We start from the raw sequence: 20,692 nt of genomic DNA, 5'->3' as shown, positions 1-20,692 counted from the left end.
CTATGGAACTAAAACGTTTAAATGATTAGAATATATTAATTTATCATTTGGGTACGTTTACTGTCAACAGTGCCTTCAATGGAAATTCTAATAATATCTGACGAAATACAGTGAACTCAACAGATTTGGATTAGCCTTAAATTCATATACCAAGCTGACAATGCAAGATAATCTTTATAAGTGCAATAATACTGACAAAAATAACTGACCAATAAGATTTAATAAATCTAATTATGAATTTAATGACATAATCTTAGTATGTAATAAATAGCCAATCAAAACGTTTACCTCCTCAAAAGTTCCCTGCTGGTACAAAGATAAGTCTACGGATTCGCACCAGTAAAATCAGGGGTTAAATTCCCTTTGGTGGACTCAGCAGACATCCTGATGTTGCTTTACTATAATAAAAACACACACACGCCCACCTATGTATATTAAGAATCGTTTTGTCGTTGTTTTACGTTTAAATTCGGAATAGTTATGTCCCAAAAGATGGCTAAACATGATGACTGCGGTCAACATTTGTTAATGGTTAACTTCTTTTAACGTTTACTCGAGTACGTTTAAACTTACAGCTATGTTCAACACGATTTTTTTAATGAAAAAGTTTAAGAAAACAAATTGATTTGAAGCGACTTTTATAACGTAGCACGACATCTCGTTAAATGTGCTTTATCAAATGACTTTCACTTCCGAAAGACTATTATATAAAAGAGTGAAATTTCATGTCTTGTCACGTTATCTTGAAAAAATAACACTGAACCTTATTCCACAGTTCATTGTGCTCTTTCTACTTAAAATCTAATCTGAGGGTAATATAGTAATATCGTGGAAGAAGTTTTACAAATATCTCAATAGAGGACGCTGTATTTAAAGGATATTAATTTTCCTGTTTAAGTTGCTTTTGTGGTAAGTAAACATATTTGTGCTGCCTCAGAATTTTTAAGTTGAAAAGAAAGAGATATTAGTGTTTCATTTAAAGGGTTACATAATTCCTCAATATTTAAAATTAAAACATTGGGAGGGGTTATAATCGTATATGCTCCCGGTCTTCCTGGCAACCTTAAAACAAGACAAAACTCCCATCGTGTTGTCGTCACGTGTGTTTTCTAGCATTCCGAATCTTTCTGGGTTTCTCTATTGATTGCCGTTTTGAGTTTGACGAAAGCTGCTATAAACGCTTGCCAAACGCTGTTGCTCATTGGTTCTTCTCTACCGTTCTTCCAGTTTCTTCGCAGCTCCCGGATGTCACACGAACTCGGTTCTCTTACTCCCTGAGTACATCGGCTGCCCGCTGTGCCCAGTCATATCGAGTTTTGCAAAGCTTAAAGCCCGAGACTACGTCTTTCCTGCCTTGTAGATTTCCAACGTTCTTTACTACACTATGGTAAGAATCTTAACTGTCATTTATTATTATACAGTAGGAACTGATAAAAGGTGTACAGAGAGCTTTAGAGGTAGGGGAAGTAAACAGCAACAGGATGAGCAACAGCAGATAAACTTCATATGTTGGTAAACATATCAACCAACACGTGATTGTCTGTTAATTTGTATGACAATATTTGATTGATTATCTGGTTAATTGTGGTCAGTTTTGATTTTGAGCTAGGTTATTAATTTGACTGAAAAGAGTTTATGATAAATCACAGTAGAGTGTGCTGATAAACATATCAACCAACAAGTGATTGTCTGTTAGTTTGTATGACAATATTTGATTGATTATCTGGTTAATTGTGGTCAGTTTTGATTTTGAGCTAGGTTATGAATTTGACTGAAAAGAGTTTATGATAAATCACAGTAGAGTGTGCCGATAAACATATCAGCCAACAAGTGATTGTCTGTTAACTTGTATGACAATATTTGATTGATTATCTGGTTGATTGTGGTCAGTTTTGATTTTGATCTAAGATTTAAATTCAACTAAAAACACTTTGTAATAAATTGCAGTGGAGTGTGCCAAAAATATTTTAACTAACAAGTGACAACGTGTTTTGTATGCCAACAGTCGATTGCTATTCTGATTTGTTTTGATTAATTTTCAATTTTGAGGTGAAACCAAGTTTTGACAAAATACATAGTTAAACGGCGGATTTTCTTTGTACACTTATATCGACAGATATTGTTTATATATACTTATTAACACTTGCTGTATGTTAGCAATTTGTTGAATTTGTTTGTTGGCGCTAATAATAACACCATGTAACACACATTTTGTTCCTGAATAGTATGTGTTATTTCTTAATTGCTTATGTTGTAAAAGTACAAAAAATGACCATTATTCCCTTCAAACTTTGCTTTTGTGACCTGGTTAATGAAATTTACAAACTAACCTATTTTCTTTGTAAAATCGGACAAATTTGCAAATTTTTATTTACATAAGGTCTGAATAAAACAACATATGAATCAAAACTTACATGTATTTATACTAAAGTTATACAAAAATGTTTAGAAGTTCGTAGTTTTTCGAGATTTGCGACTGTAATGTAAATCACTTTCACGTATCAGCCCCCAAGTATAGTCTCCCATCATGTTTTCATTATACGCTCCAAGGTCACAAAAGCAAAGGTTGAAGAGAAAAATAGGTCTTTTCCATTTACTTTAAGCATAAGCAGTTGGGAAATAACACTTTCTGTCCAGGAACAAGAAAAAGTGAAAATTGTTGCATAGTGTTATTGAATACATATGTTATTCCATGTGCTGAAATTCATTATTGCAGGTTTACTTCTGATAGCTGTAAATTTGATTAAATGTGCAATACTTATTTTTATCGTGAAAAGAATTGAAAGACCCCACAGGTTTTTCTTATACCTGTGTAAATAAATTAAGTCATTTAAACGCACATACAAACTAAAGGAACTCTCGAGACCAATGTTAACTTGCAGCAATACAATTTGTTATTGATAAGGTTATTCAAAATAAACCACCTAATTTGACGACCAATACCTCATAGAAAAATATCACTACTTGAGGGTTAAAACTTACGATTAAAACCCAAGGCAAAACTGATAACAGTAAAAAAATACCGTCACAACAACAACAGGTAGCAATTCTTTGAATTTTCGCGTCGTGGGGTCGTTATAATATTTAGTCAAGCCCCTCTATTTGTTAGTGAAAGAGTACTCCAAACGTTGGCGGTGGATGGTGTAAATTCGCCCTCTTTCGTTTAGCCTGTAACTTGTGAATTAGAGATAGCTAGCACGGATAGACATTGAGTAGCTTGGTACGAACAAACTAGGAAACATCTTTCTCTGTTACATGCTTCTCGAAGAAATTAAAAAAATAATAATTAACGTAGCTTACATTGTTGCATCCATTTCGCATTTTCGGATTTGATTAATACACTTGGAAACCCCTGAGATATTATATCATTGTGTAAAGTTTTCAGAAGAATTTCTTATTTAAGCTTTTCACAATTTTCTTTTCTAGTTTTTCTGTTTTATTAAGTAACGATTGTTTGAAGACACTTAGTTTTATACGTTATGACAGTGCTTGTGTTTTGATATAAAGCTACAGGTATGGTCACTTTTGTTTATTTACGATAGGCTATTCAGGAATAAACGTGAAATTATTTTGTTTTGTTTGTTTTTGAATTTTGCGCAAAGCTACACGAGGGCTATCTGCGCTAGCCGACCCTAATTTTGCAGTGTACGACTAGAGGGAAGGCAGCTAATCGTCACCACCCACCGCCAACTCTTGGGCTACTCTTTTACCAACGAATAGTGGGATTGACCGATAATTTATAACGCCCACATGGCTGAAAGGGCGAGCATGTTTGGTGCGACCGGAATTCGAACCCGCGACCCTCAGATTACGAGTCGAATGCTTTAACCCACCTGGAAACGCGAAATTAAAAACGTGTTTGTTCATATGATATAAACATGAAAATAAAAGTTGTTACCTTACAAGTATACAACAGAACATTTTACAACTTGTTAGAAGGTTTGTGGAATCAAATGAAAGTATTCACAAACAGGAGAGAAAGCTTTATTGTTATTATTTACTGATGTTGTTTGCTTGTTTGATTTTAGAGTAAATCCACATTAAGCTATCTGCCTGGTGTCGAACCCAGCATTTTAACACTGTTCATTATTAGAGTTATCACTATCCTCCAGGGGGATCTCACGTCCATAAATTGTTATGGGCCATGTTCCAAGTTTCCAACAATAATCAATCATCCAATGTGGTGGCTGAAAACCAGGAAGTAAAAGAGTTGTTCATTGTGTTTTTTTGTTGTTGTTCTTTAAAAATTACTATAAAACTACATGTGGACTGTATACGCCTAGTCGTCATTAATTCTGAGATAATAAAGTAGGGAAAAGATGGATAGCCAATAGAAATAGGACTAACAATAAACTTTTGAGCTATTCTTGTTTGGTCAAACGGTAGGATTTTTTCCGTCATTGTTAAGAGCACACTCACAACCACGGTAGTTTTATTGGGTTGTTTTTGTTGTTTTTTTTGCGACAACGGACACGAATCTGGAAATCCTCGGATTCACCCTCCGAGCACGCTAATTACAAGGACACGATCGGCTCACGTAAAAATACGTTCCTTAACTTTAGGAATAATTTAGGTATGAATTTCAAGCTAACTTAATGACACAATAAATACAGGGTGTCCGAAAAGTCTAGTACCATGGGTGATTTGCACCTCCGAAGTCCGAGCCTAGTTGAGTAACACCTTCCAAGGACATTGGATTTACAGAGATGGTCCCCAGGAATAAGTTTTAAGATCTCTGGACTTGACTCTCATGGATTTCCTTCTATGTTGGCTGTTTAAGGAACATGTGTACAAAGAAGAGATCTGGCCACTGAACGTCTCAAACAAGAAATTCATGAAGAGCGTCAAACCATTGACAATAACACAATATACTTCGCACCGTCTTCAAACTTGCTTCGAATTACAAGGAAAGCACATACAATTCTGTAAACATCCTTGAAGTGAGTTTCGAAACTCGTGTGATAAGAACACTTTCTCTCCTGATAAACCACATGTGTTTCTGAAAGATCCATGGAGTTTTACAGCAAAACAAACGTTTCAGCAAAGTAGAATCCACTCTTTTATAAAGTTACAGATCATTACGTTTATTGATTCTCTATTTTTAGAAAACGTGCTGTTAATAATATAACATGGCCTTTGATGAGATGTAAATTTCGTTTCATGTAGTTACTATTGGAATGTCGTTCTTAAATAATTATCCTTTATTTACAATAAAACTGAGTTAAAATAAATAAAAAATAGTACTTTTATCTAATGGAGACATTTTTATTCATTTAAGAAAGTAATAAATCATGTTAAACGTATACTTAATTTCTAGAAAGACCAGATAATAGAACGAGTCCTTCTTTCTTTGTTTGGTTTGTTTTGAATTTCGCGCAAAGCTACACGTAGACTATCTGCGCTAGCCGTCCTTAATTTTGCAGTGTAAGACTAGAGCGAAGGCAGCTAGTCATCACCACCCACCGCCAACTTTTGGGCTACTCTTTCACCAACGAATAGTGGAATTGATCGTCACATTATAACGCCCCCACGGCTGAAAGGGCGAGCATGTTTGGTGTGACGGGGATTCGAACCCGCGACCCTAAGAATACGAGTCGAGTACCATAACCACCTGGCCATACCGGGCCATTCCTTTCTTTGACTGACCAACATCAGCTTGCTGGCATTCCTCTAAGGTGTCTCAAAATTTGAAAACAGGATTACAAATTAATATGCTAATGTAGTTTGTCAAACAATAATTAAGTGAACAACGGAATGTCCTCAGTTGCTGATGCTTCGTTGGTTGCAGATAAATCTTCATTCTATATAACAATTTATCAAGAAGCCCGCCACATATATTCAAAATATATTTAATGTTTCTTAAGTAATTACTGCGTAGTAATGCGGTACAGGCTCGCTCTTTGTATCAAAGGCAATATGGAAACTGGATATGATAACACTTTCACATGTTTGAGTTGTCTCCTAATCATATGTGCATATTAGACTTTTATCTGATCACTAGAACCCAGAGCCATCTATCGTCAAAACAAACTGTCACTCACCATTGTACAAGTTCTTTTTTTTTTTTACAGACTACTCTGACACATATGTCGTGTTGAGTTCACACTTGCGTTTCGTGTTATGCCGAAAATAAAGACGATCTGCCATTTAACACGGTTGACGGATTGCCTTCATAAGGTTTTAGAATCCCATTCACCACTTATCATTTGAATTACCGGTTTCGGACAGTTCTATCTTTCATCAGTTCCCCTAAAAAAAAAACAAATCATCACCATTTGGATGCCGTTTCAATCCAGTCCGAGGAGGGGCTGAGGGGTCATTAGAGGGTTACGCCCTCTCGTCGGTCAAACGAAGAAAGAGAGGAAATGGTAGAAGGAATAAAAGATGTAAGAGACTGATAAAAGGGTGAGGAAAATTATGGTGAGTACGAGAGTAGAAGAAATAGAGAGTATAGTGAGTTCGAAATAAATGAAGTGTATTAGCAGAAAGACAGGCAGTGAAAACACACATAAAGAGTGGAAGGAACAGCAGAGGGTGAATATAGAGAGAGGAGTCACTCCGGAAAGTTTAAACAGTCCACGTGCTGCACTGGATATATAGAAGATGGTAGATGAGACATAGGAACTGCAAAATGATTGGGATCATCCGGTGAAAGTGACGTGACACAAGATACAAATTCAAAATATGACAAGCAGATGATAAAATCTGTCCATGGAAAATTAACTTTAGTGGCGAGGAAAGCAGAGGAGACAATGTTTGGAGGAGGAAAGCATTTGATAACATAGCGAGTACGAAGTTGTCGCAGATGTGGAACTTTTAAACGGTTGTACAACACATGGGTCGAACGAGGCAACTTAACATGGAGAGTATGGCGTTCCAGAACTTGGAGACGAGAGTATCAGGCTAGAGAAGCGAAGATCCTCCATTCCAAAGTAATAACAACGGCAAACTTAAACTTCATATAATGGTGGAGCACATGTTATATGATTGCCGTTTTAAATTTCCTTTTACTAACTATAGACAACTTATGTTTATATAGCATCTGAATAATTTGTCTCGTTAATGGTACTAATTTATTATTCTCGATTAATTAGCAAAGAGGCTGTTTGAAAGACAGTGGTAAGTCCAGTTCATCATTCAGTTCATCACTGGTTACCGATTTTATTGCGGATTTCCACAGTAGTCCATTATTTCATGAGATAATAACAACGGTGAAGACGTATTTAGAGTCAATTTTTTGTGTTCGATATTCATTTAGGTAAGTACATTACTCTATCAGATTTCCCCTTGTGCTACAATGTACTTATGTTTGTATAAAGCAGGTTCACGAGAGTGTAAACTACAATATATATTGTAGTATATCAGGAAGACTTAACGTCGAGTTTACGTTTAAAAACGCAGTTCTTAAATCAACCACTCATAACTAAAGGAAAATGAAATATTCTCTTGAAATGAGGCCCGGCATGGCCATGTGAGTTAAGGCGTGGGACTCGTAATCTGAGGGTCGCGGGTTCGCATCCCCATTGCACCAAACATGCTCGCCCTTTCAGCCATGGGAGCGTTATAATGTGACGCTCAATCCCACTATTCGTTGGTAAAGAGTAGCCCAAGAGTTGGCGGTGGGTGATGATGACTGGCTGCATCCTCTCTAGTCTTACGCTACTAAATTAGGGACGGCTAGCGCAGGTAGCCTTCGTGTAGCTTGGCGCGAAATGAAAAAAACAACAACAAGAACAATTCCTATTGAATCACGATGATCAATATAATAATTCTTTTCATACAGATATTATCACTGATAACCAACTACGAAGTGGTACTGAAGTGTTATATAATGAAGGAAATCGGTCAAAATCCAATGATATATATTTGTAGCATCAACTGTTCGCCTTACGACTTTACCAAGAGATAAACACCCCTACTAAACACAGCTATTTCTTGTGTTAAGATTGGTCGTTTGTTCAGTAGGATTGTTTACCTCTTGATGAAAAACCGAAGGCAAAACACTGATGACACAGAGATATTTAAGTGAATACTGATTATTTCTCTTCACAAAACATGTGTTCATCCCGTTGTAAACTACGTTACCTGAAGTCCTTTGCAATAATATTCGCATGCGTAAACACGAGAATTAGAAAATTTATCCAATTTCTCTTAGAAACATCGCGCAAGACTCCGCGAAGACTTTATGTACATTGTCCTCTTAATTTTGAAAGGACAAACTAGAAGGAAGGCAGCTATTCAACAGTACCCACTGCCAGACTATTTCTGTCTGATCAAAGAGTGGTATTCTATATCCATTCTTAGCGCATTCGCGACACCAAAGTGCAGACAGAACACGTTGTCGTGGCAACAGCACACGGAGCACGGTTCGCAGTTTTGATTTATTATGTTTGGTAAGGGACAAGTACTGCGTGATTTTAATGGTTGGTAAGGGATAAGAACTGCGTGATTTTTATGTTTGGTAAGCGATAAGAACTGCGTGATTTTTATGTTTGGTAAGGATAAGAACTGTGTGATTTTTATGTTTGGTAAAGGATAAGAACTGCGTGATTTTTATGTTTGGTAAAGGATAAGAACTGTGTGATTTTTATGTTTGGTAAGGGATAAGCACTGCGTGGTTTTTATGTTTGGTAAGGGATAAGCACTGCGTGATTTTTATGTTTGGTAAGCGATAAGAACTGCGTGATTTTTATGTTTGGTAAGCGATAAGTACTGCGTGGTTTTTATGTTTGGTAAGCGATAAAAACTGTGTGATTTTTATGTTTGGTAAGGGACAAGTACTGCGTGATTTTTATATTTGGTAAGTGATAAGTACTGCGTGACTTTTATGTTTGGTAAGGGATAAGAACTGCGTGATTTTTATGTTTGGTAAAGGATAAGAACTGTGTGATTTTTATGTTTGGTAAGCGATAAGAACTGCGTGATTTTTATGTTTGGTAAGCGATAAGCACTGCGTGATTTTTATGTTTGGTAAGCGATAAAAACTGCGTGATTTTTATGTTTGGTAAGGGACAAGTACTGCGTGATTTTTATGTTTGGTAAGTGTTAAGTACTGCGTGACTTTTATGTTTGGTAAGTGTTAAGCACTGCGTGATTTTTATGTTTGGTAAGGGATAAGCACTGCGTGATTTTTATGTTTGGTAAGCGATAAGAACTGCGTGATTTTTATGTTTGGTAAGCGATAAGCACTGCGTGATTTTTATGTTTGGTAAGGGATAAGAACTGCGTGATTTTTATGTTTGGTAAGGGATAAGAACTGCGTGATTTTTATGTTTGGTAAAGGATAAGAACTGTGTGATTTTTATGTTTGGTAAGGGATAAGCACTGCGTGGTTTTTATGTTTGATAAGGGATAAGCACTGCGTGATTTTTATGTTTGGTAAGCGATAAGAACTGCGTGGTTTTTATGTTTGGTAAGGGATAAGCACTGCGTGATTTTTATGTTTGGTAAAGGATAAGAACTGCGTGATTTTTATGGTTGGTAAAGGATAAGAACTGCGTGATTTTTATGTTTGGTAAGGGATAAGCACTGCGTGATTTTTATGTTTGGTAAGCGATAAGCACTGCGTGATTTTTATGTTTGGTAAGCGATAAGAACTGCGTGATTTTTATGTTTGGTAAAGGATAAGAACTGCGTGATTTTTATGTTTGGTAAGGATAAGAACTGTGTGATTTTTATGTTTGGTAAGGGATAAGCACTGCGTGGTTTTTATGTTTGGTAAGGGATAAGCACTGCGTGATTTTTATGTTTGGTAAGCGATAAGAACTGCGTGGTTTTTATGTTTGGTAAGGGATAAGTACTGCGTGATTTTTATGGTTGTTAAAGGATAAGAACTGCGTGATTTTTATGTTTGGTAAGCGATAAGAACTGCGTGATTTTTATGTTTGGTAAGGATAAGAACTGCGTGATTTTATGTTTGGTAAGGGATAAGCACTGCGTGATTTTATGTTTGGTAAGCGATAAGAACTGCGTGATTTTAATGTTTGGTAAGGGATAAGCACTGCGTGATTTTATGTTTGGTAAGGATAAGAACTGCGTGATTTTATGGTTGGTAAGGATAAGAACTGCGTGATTTTATGGTTGGTAAGGATAAGAACTGCGTGATTTTTATGGTTGGTAAGGGATAAGCACTGCGTGATTTTTATGTTTGGTAAGGGATAAGCACTGCGTGATTTTTATGTTTGGTAAAGGATAAGAACAGCGTGATTTTTATGGTTGGTAAAGGATAAGAACTGCGTGATTTTTATGTTCGGTAAGCGATAAGAACTGTGTGATTTTTATGGTTGGTAAGCGATAAGTACTGCGTGGTTTTTATGTTTGGTAAGCGATAAAAACTGTGTGATTTTTATGTTTGGTAAGGGATAAGCACTGCATGATTTTTATGTTTGGTAAGCGATAAGAACTGTGTGATTTTTATGGTTGTTAAAGGATAAGAACTGCGTGATTTTTATGGTTGGTAAAGGACAAGAACTGCGTGATTTTTATGGTTGGTAAAGGATAAGAACTGCGTGATTTTTATGTTTGGTAAGGGATAAGCACTGCGTGATTTTTATGTTTGGTAAGCGATAAGAATTGCGGGATTTTTATGTTTGGTAAGCGATAAGAACTACGTGATTTTTATGGTTGGTAAAGGATAAGAACTGCGTGATTTTTATGTTTGGTAAGGGATAAGAACTGCGTGATTTTAATGTTTGGTATGGGACAAGAACTGCGTGATTTTTATGTTTGGTAAGGTATAAGTACTTCGTGACTTTATGTTTGGTATGGGACAAGAACTGCGTGATTTTTATGTTTGGTAAGGGATATGTACTGCGTGATTTTTATATTTGGTAAGTGATAAGAACTGTGTGATTTTTATGTTTGGTAAGGGACAAGTACTGCGTGATTTTTATATTTGGTAAGTGATAAGTACTGCGTGACTTTTATGTTTGGTAAGGGATAAGAACTGCGTGATTTTTATGTTTGGTAAAGGATAAGAACTGTGTGATTTTTATGTTTGGTAAGTGATAAGAACTGCGTGGTTTTTATGTTTGGTAAGTGATAAGCACTGTGTGATTTTTATGTTTGGTAAGGGATAAGCACTGCGTGATTTTTATGGTTGGTAAAGGATAAGAACTGCGTGATTTTTATGTTTGGTAAAGGATAAGAACTGTGTGATTTTTATGTTTGGTAAGGGATAAGCACTGCGTGATTTTTATGTTTGGTAAGCGATAAGAACTGCGTGATTTTTATGTTTGGTAAGGGATAAGCACTGCGTGATTTTATGGTTGGTAAAGGATAAGAACTGCGTGATTTTTATGGTTGGTAAAGGATAAGAACTGCGTGATTTTATGGTTGGTAAGGATAAGAACTGCGTGATTTTTATGGTTGGTAAGGGATAAGCACTGCGTGATTTTTATGTTTGGTAAGTGATAAGAACTGTGTGATTTTTATGTTTGGTAAGGGACAAGTACTGCGTGATTTTTATATTTGGTAAGTGATAAGTACTGCGTGACTTTTATGTTTGGTAAGGGATAAGAACTGCGTGATTTTTATGTTTGGTAAGGATAAGAACTGTGTGATTTTTATGTTTGGTAAGTGATAAGAACTGCGTGGTTTTTATGTTTGGTAAGTGATAAGCACTGTGTGATTTTTATGTTTGGTAAGGGATAAGCACTGCGTGATTTTTATGGTTGGTAAAGGATAAGAACTGCGTGATTTTTATGTTTGGTAAAGGATAAGAACTGTGTGATTTTTATGTTTGGTAAGGGATAAGCACTGCGTGATTTTTATGTTTGGTAAGCGATAAGAACTGCGTGATTTTTATGTTTGGTAAGGGATAAGCACTGCGTGATTTTTATGGTTGGTAAAGGATAAGAACTGCGTGATTTTTATGGTTGGTAAAGGATAAGAACTGCGTGATTTTTATGGTTGGTAAGGGATAAGCACTGCGTGATTTTTATGTTTGGTAAGGGATAAGCACTGCGTGATTTTTATGTTTGGTAAAGGATAAGAACTGCGTAATGTTTATGTTTGGTAAGGGATAAGAACTGCGTGATTTTTATGGTTGGTAAAGGATAAGAACTGCGTGATTTTTATGGTTGGTAAGTGATAAGAACTGCGTGATTTTTATGGTTGGTAAAGGATAAGAACTGCGTGATTTTTATGTTTGGTAAGGGATAAGAACTGTGTGATTTTTATGTTTGGTAAGGATAAGAACTGCGTGGTTTTTATGTTTGGTAAGGGATAAGAACTGTGTGATTTTTATGTTTGGTAAGTGATAAGAACTGCGTGGTTTTTATGTTTGGTAAGGGATAAGCACCGCGTGATTTTTATGGTTGGTAAAGGATAAGAACTGCGTGATTTTTATGTTTGGTAAAGGATAAGAACTGTGTGATTTTTATGTTTGGTAAGGGATAAGCACTGCGTGATTTTTATGTTTGGTAAGCGATAAGAACTGCGTGATTTTTATGTTTGGTAAGGGATAAGCACTGCGTGATTTTTATGTTTGATAAGGGATAAGCACTGCGTGATTTTTATGGTTGGTAAAGGATAAGAACTGCGTGATTTTTATGGTTGGTAAAGGATAAGAACTGCGTGATTTTTATGGTTGGTAAGGGATAAGCACTGCGTGATTTTTATGTTTGGTAAGGGATAAGCACTGCGTGATTTTTATGTTTGGTAAAGGATAAGAACTGCTTAATGTTTATGTTTGGTAAGGGATAAGAACTGCGTGATTTTTATGGTTGGTAAAGGATAAGAACTGCGTGATTTTTATGTTTGGTAAGCGATAAGAACTGCGTGCTTTTTATGGTTGGTAAGCGATAAGTACTGCGTGGTTTTTATGTTTGGTAAGCGATAAAAACTGTGTGATTTTTATGTTTGGTAAGCGATAAGAAATGCGTGATTTTTATGTTTGGTAAAGGATAAGAACTGCGTGATTTTTATGTTTGGTAAGCGATAAGAACTGTGTGATTTTAATGTCTGGTAAGGGATAAGAACTGCGTCATTTTTATGTTTGGTAAGCGATAAGAACTGCGTGATTTTTATGTTTGGTAAAGGATAAGAACTGCGTGATTTTTATGTTTGGTAAGCGATAAGAACTGCGTGATTTTTATGTTTGGTAAAGGATAAGAACTGTGTGATTTTTATGTTTGGTAAGGGATAAGCACTGCGTGATTTTTATGGTTGGTAAAGGATAAGAACTGCGTGATTTTTATGTTTGGTAAAGGATAAGAACTGTGTGATTTTTATGTTTGGTAAGGATAAGAACTGCGTGATTTTTATGTTTGGTAAGCGATAAGAACTGCGTGATTTTTATGTTTGGTAAGGGATAAGCACTGCGTGATTTTTATGGTTGGTAAAGGATAAGCACTGCGTGATTTTTATGTTTGGTAAGGGATAAGCACTGCGTGATTTTTATGTTTGGTAAAGGATAAGAACTGCGTAATGTTTATGTTTGGTAAGGGATAAGAACTGCGTGATTTTTATGGTTGGTAAAGGATAAGAATTGCGTGATTTTTATGGTTGGTAAGTGATAAGAACTGCGTGATTTTTATGGTTGGTAAGGATAAGAACTGCGTGATTTTTATGTTTGGTAAGTGATAAGAACTGTGTGATTTTTATGTTTGGTAAGGGATAAGAACTGCGTGATTTTAATGTTTGGTATGGGACAAGAACTGCGTGATTTTTATGTTTGGTAAGGTATAAGTACTTCGTGATTTTTATGTTTGGTAAGGGATAAGCACTGCGTGATTTTTATGGTTGGTAAAGGATAAGAACTGCGTGATTTTTATGTTTGGTAAGGGATAAGAACTGTGTGATTTTTATGTTTGGTAAAGGATAAGAACTGCGTGGTTTTTATGTTTGGTAAGGGGTAAGAACTGTGTGATTTTTATGTTTGGTAAGTGATAAGAACTGCGTGGTTTTTATGTTTGGTAAGGGATAAGCACTGCGTGATTTTTATGGTTGGTAAGGGATAAGAACTGCGTGATTTTTATGTTTGGTAAGGGATAAGAACTGTGTGATTTTTATGTTTGGTAAGGGATAAGCACTGCGTGATTTTTATGTTTGGTAAGCGATAAGAACTGCGTGATTTTTATGTTTGGTAAGGGATAAGCACTGCGTGATTTTTATGTTTGGTAAGGGATAAGCACTGCGTGATTTTTATGGTTGGTAAAGGATAAGAACTGCGTGATTTTTATGGTTGGTAAAGGATAAGAACTGTGTGATTTTTATGGTTGGTAAGGGATAAGCACTGCGTGATTTTATGTTTGGTAAGGGATAAGCACTGCGTGATTTTTATGTTTGGTAAGGGATAAGAACTGCGTAATGTTTATGTTTGGTAAGGGATAAGAACTGCGTGATTTTTATGGTTGGTAAAGGATAAGAACTGCGTGATTTTTATGTTTGGTAAGTGATAAGATCTGCGTGATTTTTATGGTTGGTAAAGGATAAGAACTGCGTGATTTTTATGTTTGGTAAGTGATAAGAACTGTGTGATTTTTATGTTTGGTAAGGGATAAGCACTGCGTGATTTTTATGTTTGGTAAGCGATAAGAACTGTGTGATTTTTATGGTTGGTAAAGGATAAGAACTGCGTGATTTTTATGGTTGGTAAAGGATAAGAACTGCGTGATTTTTATGGTTGGTAAAGGATAAGAACTGCGTGATTTTTTTGTTTGGTAAGGTATAAGCACTGCGTGATTTTTATGTTTGGTAAGCGATAAGAACTGCGTGATTTTTATGTTTGGTAAGCGATAAGAACTGCGTGATTTTTATGGTTGGTAAAGGATAAGAACTGCGTGATTTTTATGGTTGGTAAAGGATAAGAACTGCGTGATTTTTATGTTTGGTAAGGGATAAGAACTGCGTGATTTTAATGTTTGGTATGGGACAAGAACTGCGTGATTTTTATGTTTGGTAAGGTATAAGTACTTCGTGACTTTTATGTTTGGTATGGGACAAGAACTGCGTGATTTTTATGTTTGGTAAGGGATATGTACTGCGTGATTTTTATATTTGGTAAGTGATAAGAACTGTGTGATTTTTGTGTTTGGTAAGGGACAAGTACTGCGTGATTTTTATATTTGGTAAGTGATAAGTACTGCGTGACTTTTATGTTTGGTAAGGGATAAGAACTGCGTGATTTTTATGTTTGGTAAAGGATAAGAACTGTGTGATTTTTATGTTTGGTAAGTGATAAGAACTGCGTGGTTTTTATGTTTGGTAAGTGATAAGCACTGTGTGATTTTTATGTTTGGTAAGGGATAAGCACTGCGTGATTTTTATGTTTGGTAAAGGATAAGAACTGTGTAATTTTTATGTTTGGTAAAGGATAAGAACTGCGTGGTTTTTATGTTTGGTAAGGGATAAGAACTGTGTGATTTTTATGTTTGGTAAGTGATAAAAACTGCGTGGTTTTTATGTTTGGTAAGTGATAAGAACTGTGTGATTTTTATGTTTGGTAAGGGATAAGCACTGCGTGATTTTGATGGTTGGTAAGAGATAAGTACTTCATAATTTTTCTGATTGGTAAAAAGCCCAAGAGTTGGCGGTGGGTGGTGATGACTAGCTGCCTTCCCTCTAGTCTTACACTGCTAAATTAGGGACGGCTAGCGCAGATAGGCATCGAGTAGCTTTGCGCGAATTTCAAAAAACAAACTGATTGGTAAAAGATAAATACTTCGCGATTTTAACTTAATAAATAAAAAGACTATTTATCATTTATTTGTAAAAGAAATAACTTAATGTTGTTTTTAAATATTTTTGATAAAATACAAGAATTTCATTACTTGTATGTTCAGAAACTACACTGACTTAATGTTTTGTATTATTAGTATAAGACTGTGAACACAAATATTTATGAATTAATTCCTTCCTAACAGACCTCGCATGGCCAGGTGGGTTAAGGCGTGCGACTCGTAATCTGAGGGTCGCGGGTTCGCATCCCAATCACACCAAACATGCTCGCCCTTTCAGCCGTGGGGGCGTTATAATGTCACAATCAATCTTTCTGTTCGTTGGTAAAAGAGTAGTCCAAGAGTTGGCGGTGAGTGATGACGACTAGCTGCCTTCTCTCTAGTCTTACACTGCTAAATTAGGGACGGCTAGCGCAGATAGCCCTTGAGTAGCTTTGCGCGAAATTCACAAAACACACAAACCTTACTGTTGCGTTTTAAATATATTCTACTACCTAGATGTTTTTATCGTTCCCCTATGGGGATTTAATGAAACTAATTTTATATTGCAGTTATTACAAACGAGTTTTCTTTATTGGATTTTGCTTGCTTGTTGCTACGCAGTTATATAACTCAACGGGTAACTTTAGGGTTAACTAAAGATTGACTGGATTTAAACTTTTATTTTTACTTCTTATAAAGAGTATAAATTTGTATTCAATTGGAAGTAGTTGTTTGAAATAATGAATGTACAATAATACAACTGTGAAGACATATGGTTGTGCTTGTAGAACACATTTCAGCATCGTTTGTATAAGTGTGCGTAAATATGATGAAATGTGTATTTACATCAAATTTACTAAGCCTATTTTTGAACAGCTAACCATAGTCAACAGTATTTTACTACCCACAATCTACACTAAGAAACTGACTTTCATCTTATATCGTACCCACAGCTTAAAAATAATGGAACATTTTTTAAATTTTGCACGGGTATTAACCTGTATCGCCAGCTCCTAAATCCAGTTAATATTTTTTTTCAATGGAGAAACCAAATGTTTCACGAATTTCTCCAACTTCCTTAATTTCAGTTTCTTTAATTATTTATAATTTAATGAGAGCACCAGATTAGCAAATTGATAGATTCTTTCATTACGTTTGATAATGTCTTGTTTCACAGAACAAACTTGTTTGTTTGTTTTGGAATTTCGCGCAAAGCTACTAGAGAGCTATCTGTGCTAGCCGTCCCTAATTTAGTAGTGTAGTAGTGGAAGGCAGCTAGTCATCACCACCCACCGCCAACTCTCGCGCTACTCTTTTACCAACGAATAGTGGGATTGACTGTCACATTATAACACCCCCACGGCTGAAAGGGCGACGGAGATGCGAACCCGCGACCCTCAGAGTCGCACGCCTTGACACGTTTGGCCACAGAACAAACTATGAAATATTGAATCTGCTCGAATTATGACTTCTTGGAATAATAACTGTCTATAACGGCTTTGTGTCATTATTTATTCTGTTTATTCACCGAATCACTTGAAAGTCGAGAAACGAAATATTCGTGTCAGATTTCTGATATTCCATAATCGAATAACGAGCGAATGTCCATTAAAGTTAAAGTGCGTAGAACAGGTTTTTGAGGCAACATAGATTATTATAGTGGCTTGTTACAAATGGTGACAGCAGATACTGACTTGAACAGTTTGAATCGTTTGGTTTCCATTTCGGAAAAAAAAATTACTTAAAGATTTAAAAACATGTTCATGACCAGTGATATTTCAAAGTTGATGGTCACGAATTATGATTTTTCTTTAATAAGGTAGAAGTGCAGAAAATAGCGTTTTTGACGTGTGTCATATAACGGGTTCGAGCCGCGTCCCAGGCAAACATCTCTTTTGAACTGTACACCATCATAGCAATCACAAACGTTGCATCACTTTAAGTTACCATAACAAGCACAAACAGTACATCACCATAATAACCACAAACTGTCAATCACCTTGACAACATCTTATCTTGTTTGATCTATGGAACTATATTCTGTAATTTAAATTTATCTGAAACATTCAATAAATATATTCAATTTTCGTGTCACTCACTTCTCAAAGCTTGATGCGTAATGGAGGAATTTTCCCAATCATTTAAAGAAAAACTGAGACCATTTCCAAATAATCAAACGGTTAACAGTAAAACAAGAAGCAAATATCTCAATTAGCCTTTAACGTCTTATATACAAGACGAATATTGATTATCACGTTCGTTAACAGTTTGAAATGTATTAGTTTTCTTTAGTATGTTTAACAAATGTTGTAAAATCTGGTTAAACAGGCTTAGCTCCATTTAAACTTTAAATCTATGAAATAACGAAATTATTCTTTGTTAATTGTTTTCAATAAGGAAATAAGTTTGTTTGTTTTAGAAAAAAGCACATTGAATGATCTGTTGTATTCACCTGGAAGAATCGAACCCCGTATTTTAGTGTTGTAAGTTCTTAAACTTACCGCTTTCCCTCTGAGGGGCATCTTCAATAAGAGTTGCATATATCTGTACGCGTTGCAGGATTCCATAAACATTTGGAAGTTTAGAAGCTTAGATGTGTCAAAGTACTGATTCAAAGATATTTTCTGCTTCTGGAAATATGGGCGTAACGGTTCGCGTTTCGGACTATGAAACTGCAGATTCACTATACGTGTCATTTACTGACAAAAAAAATCGATCTCCGTACATAGAGACAAAATCATAACGGTGACAGAGGTATGCCACTATTAGAGGCATCCATTGTAGAAAACTCCACGATAGCTTTCTGTGAATATACGAAAAAACAAACAGTTCAATAAAGTATTCTAGACGGTTACGAAACTATATCTTTACTAGAATCCTTTATTATCAAATCTACTAAGTTACTAATATTTCATCTGTTACTCAGTTTAAATGGTTCGTGTAATATGGTTACCTTTAATAACAAATATTGTATTGCATTGTATGCCTGATACAATGACGGCAAGACTATCCACTGTCGTTCCTGATTCTGAACTACTGACGAAAAAGAAGGCAGCCAGTCACATGACTGTCACTTTTATAATGCACTCACAAATGAAGAGAAATAGTTTGTGGTATTATATAGATTCGATCGCGGATCGTCAGCTTCGAAACCCAGTGCTCTGTCGTAGAGCCATGTGTATAGATTTATTCACCTATTTACAACAAACATATAATACGATTGAAATTGGAAGTAATGTTCAATTAGTGGATATTTATCTAATCTCAGGTGTATATAGTAATAGGACTTCATAAATATTGCAAAGTATTAGAACATCTGATTTGTCTTCTTGGAGATCGTTGAAGGGAAAATAGTCAAAAATGTTTTCAATAGAACAGTTAAATTAAATGGCTATAGCAGTTCTCAGCCAAGAAATGATGTCTTTTATATCTATTATCAACCATAAAAAAGCATTCTTACCCAACCATTGTCAACCATAAAGGACAACCTTTTGTAGCCAGTCACCTATCAACTATGGAATGCGAAACGATATCCATTTTTAGCCATTTTCAACCATGAAATGACGTCCTTTACACTTACCATCAACCATAAAACAGCATTTTTGTATAGCTATTGTCAACCGTATAGAATGTCCTATTGTAACCACTTATAGTACTATAGAATGTAAAACAATATCTTTTGTAGTCATTTTTTATTGTGAAAGTATGTTATTTTGAAACCTTTTTAACCGTAAGGGACGTCCTATTGTAACCACTTGTTAATTATAAAATGTAAAATAATATTTTTTGTGGTCATTCTTGATTGCGAAACTATGTCATTTTGAGACTTTTTTCAAACGTAAGGGACCTGTTGTAGCCATTTGCCAACTATAGAATGTAAAACAATATCTTTTGTGGTCATTTTTGATTGTAAAACTATGTCATTTTGAGGCCTTTTTCAACTGTAAAGAACGTCCTTTTGTAGCCACTTGCCAACTATGGGATGCGAAACGATATCTTTTTTTCCACAATTGTTAGCCATTAAACATTTCTGTTTTGTTTCTGGATATCCGCACTAAAGTATTCAAGAGCTAGTTGAACCTAATTTAGAGCTAATCGACTGGAGGGAAAATGTGAAATGCAGTTATTTGTTGTTGTTGTTTTTTTTGGCGATAATGGGACGCACATATCGTCCCACAGATCCACGTCCTGGCATGTTAAACACATATCGTCCCGCAGATTCACGTCCCGGCATGTTAAACACATATCGTCCCGCAGATCCACGTCCCGGCATGTTAAACACATATCGTTCTGTAGATCCACGTCCCGGCATGTTAAACACATATCGTCCCACAGATCCACGTCCTGGCATGTTAAACACATATCGTCCCGCAGATTCACGTCCCGGCATATTAAACACATATCGTCCCGCAGATCCACGTCCCGGCATGTTAAACACATATCGTCCCGCAGATCCACGTCCCGGCATGTTAAACACATATCGTTCTGTAGATCCACGTCCCGACATGTTAAACACATATCGTCCCGCAGATCCACGTCCCGGCATGTTAAACGCATATCGTCCCGCAGATCCACGTCCCGGCATGTTAAACACATATCATCCCGCAGATCTACGTCCCGGCATGTTAAACACATATCGTCCCGCAAATCCACGTTCTGGCATGTTAAACACTGGGCCACGCTTGACCTACCATTAAATCGTATAAATATGTTCTGATATTACAGGATAAAAAGCAACTACTAAAACTATTTATGATCAGATAGCCTCACATTTTTATTACTTGGGCAAAAAGCAAACTTTCTTGAATATCAAGTAACAATAAACATTATATAAGAATGCTTACAAAGATGTTTATCTACCTAGCATAATAAAGAACTTAAATAACGAGTTATAATTTGAGTCAGAAATAAACATATATACGTGTATGGCCACATATAGAATATTTGTATTTTTACTTTTCGTCAAATCTTCGCCCACTTTGCTTACCATGTAATCTATATACGAAAGCTTAAACTATTTATTTTAATCT

At 35.8% G+C, this 20,692-nt stretch overlaps 1 protein-coding gene across 1 annotated transcript in view; it reads left to right on the top strand.

Annotated features, from left to right (window-relative positions):
- Positions 1–1,039: 1,039 nt before the first annotated feature.
- LOC143239100 (glutamate-gated chloride channel-like) overlaps positions 1,040–20,692 on the top strand; it is a 180,243-nt gene continuing 160,590 nt past the window's right edge. Inside the window, exon 1 of the mRNA XM_076479926.1 lies at positions 1,040–1,387. The gene's annotated coding sequence lies outside the window, so the exon portion shown is untranslated. The remainder of the gene's footprint in view (positions 1,388–20,692) is intronic.

This window comes from Tachypleus tridentatus, chromosome 2 (genome assembly GCF_004210375.1).
Source record: "Tachypleus tridentatus isolate NWPU-2018 chromosome 2, ASM421037v1, whole genome shotgun sequence".
NCBI lineage: Eukaryota > Metazoa > Arthropoda > Merostomata > Xiphosura > Limulidae > Tachypleus > Tachypleus tridentatus.
This window is presented reverse-complemented; position numbering and strand designations above follow the sequence as displayed.